Raw genomic sequence first — 2,719 nt, forward strand, 5'->3', positions numbered from 1 at the left:
TGCACCTGATTGATAATATAAGAAGTTGAAATATTTAGAAGCCAAATCTTCAATTAACATTGTAATAATATTTGATAGTGATTGGAACCCTCTTAATTATGTACATGCCTTAAAGACATTATAAATGGATGCTCATGTGAATTACTTAAAAGTTTTTCAATTCTACCCTCCATACACTTTGGAGGAGAGAGTGTTGTTTTCGACTAAGCAGGACAATGTGCTTGATAACCATTTAGAAATTTTAAGTTCCATAATTTTTCAAACACTTCTTATATGAGGTACTTCCCATATTTTTAAGAGGTGTGATGAAATCCAAGATTCAAATAGTCACACCTTGAAGTCAAATTCTGATATTGGTTATCCAAATTTAAAATTGTTGGCAAAAGATATTTTAGTGTGTGCACACAATGAGTTTCAGACTCATAAAAGGCTAGAGAGTTCTATCATTCAAAAGATTCCTTGATCAGGAGGATATGGAAAAGCCACAATAAAAAAGTGGGTTGAATAACTTTGGAGGCCTTGGGGCATCCATTATAGACTCTCTTGATACATTGTACATAATGGGATTAGATGAGCAGTTTCAAAAAGCAAAAGAATGGGTGACCAACTCACTAGACATAAACAAAGATGTTGACCCAAGTTTTTTTGAATCTACAATAAGAGTGGTTGGAGGACTACTTAGTTCATATGATCTATCAAGAGACAACATCTTTTTTCAAAGAGAAAAGTAGATCTTAATTTAGTGCATGAGAATACCCACAATCTTGGTTAGATAGAGGGGGCAAGTATACTGGCTGATTCTGATATAGAGCAAGTGGAATTCATTGCCCTTTCCCAAAGAACTAGGGATCCTAAGTACCAAGAAAAGGTTGAAAATGTAATCAAGAAACTACATGCAATTCTCCCAGATGATGGTTTACTTCCTATATATATTAATCCAAATTTTGGCAATGCTGAAACATACTCAAAGATTACTTTTGGTACTATGGGGGACAACTTTTATGAATACTTGCTTGAAGTGTGGATTCAAGGAAAAAAAATTGATGAAGTGAAGCTTTATAAATAGATGTGGGAAAAGTCTATGGAAGGGTTAAAGAACTTGATTAGGAAGTCAAAGCTATCTTCTTTTACTTATATTGTAGAGTGTTCTAGTAGTGCACTTATAGATAAGATGGATGAAATGGCATGCTTTGCTCCTAGTATGTTTTCTCTTGGAGCTTTTCATGATGAATCAGAGAAAAGATTAATGTATCTTTATCTTGCAAAGGAGCTTGCTAGGACTTGCTACAACTTTTATAATTCAACTCAAGTAAAACTAGTTGGAGAAAACTACATCTTCAATAAAGATGAGGATATGGTAGTTGGTACATCATGGAACATCTTGAGGCTAGAAACTATGGAGTCACTAATGTACCTTTGGAAAATTACTAGAGATGAAACATATAGAGAGTGGGATAGGGATATATTTCAAGAATTTCAAAAGCAATCACAGATTGACTCCAACTATGTGGGACTTAGAGATGTGAACAATGGTGAAAAGGATGACATGATGCAAAGCTTTTTCTTGCTGAAACCTTGAAGTACTTCTACCTTCTTTCCTCACCATCATCTATTATTCTTCTTGATCAATGGGTTTTTAACACTAAAGCCCATCCATTAAAACTCATGACTCATATAGATTCGACCCAGACACTCAAAAATCATCAATATGTCCAACAATTGCAAGAAGTCAAAACAAACCAGAGATCACATTGTTGGAAGATCTATAGGTCAAGAGACCACCCACACAATTGAAAGAGGAGGTCTTCCTCTCACTCAACATTTCCATGGTGTTACCACTAGTCAAAGGTTAGTGTAGGAAACTAGGAAACCATAAAAAAATTTTGTCCCACATTCGTTATGTGTTAGACTTTTTGAGTTTTTAAATACAATAGAACATGTAAAGTTAGATGTCTACAAGAAAAAGGCTTTTGAAGCATGAACCATGCGTGGGTCTAACCATTGACAGCTAGAGGCAATAGTTAAATTTTGAACTAGCACATAAGTAGAAGCTTGCCAGCTAGAAAAGTTGAAGTTTCTGGTGGTCGTCATGTTGCTACCAAAAAATGGGAGGGTCTCATTGGTAGTGACATGGTGACCTCCTAGAAAGTGAAGATTTTGACAAGCGACCTACTAGAAAACCTAAAACCCAACAAAGGCAAGTTGTAGTGACTTATCGATGATGTGGTGACATCAACGTAAATCAGATAATGGCAAGTGGCAACTAAGTAGTGTGTACAAAATGACTTAGTGATGTGGAGTTTTGGACCAACCACAAGGTGTCATGTGGCACAAATTTCAAGGAAGGTTGTGATGTGGTAATACAGATCTCACGATGCACAAAATGGTGACACATGGCACATCTAACAGTGGTTGCCAAGTCACTAAGGTGAAGATGCATGACTATTAACATAGAAACATGGAAACCCAATGAGATGTTGGCATGTGGCAGTGAGTTGGTGATGAGGTGGCATTGATGTGGCATGATGAGGTGGATTGATGACTAGGTGATGATGTGGCAAAGGATGACACATGTTTCAAGGTCACTATGTTGCAAGGTTAGAGGATGACATGGCATAATGCTGGCTAGGATAGCGACATAGTGACCAATGATATTGCATGGTGATGTGGTATGAGGACCAATGAGATGTTGACATCTGGAACCTAGTTGGAGGGGTCC

General features: G+C 36.8%; 1 pseudogene; it reads left to right on the forward strand.

The window, feature by feature from the left end:
• The first annotated feature begins 473 nt into the window (after positions 1-473).
• On the forward strand, positions 474-1,794 carry LOC149528320 (mannosyl-oligosaccharide 1,2-alpha-mannosidase MNS1 pseudogene; annotated as a pseudogene).
• The last annotated feature ends 925 nt before the right edge of the window (positions 1,795-2,719 follow it).

This window comes from Cupressus sempervirens, chromosome 11, assembly GCF_028749045.1.
Source record: "Cupressus sempervirens isolate cs-2001-9-10 chromosome 11, ASM2874904v1, whole genome shotgun sequence".
Classification (NCBI taxonomy): Eukaryota; Viridiplantae; Streptophyta; class Pinopsida; order Cupressales; family Cupressaceae; genus Cupressus; species Cupressus sempervirens.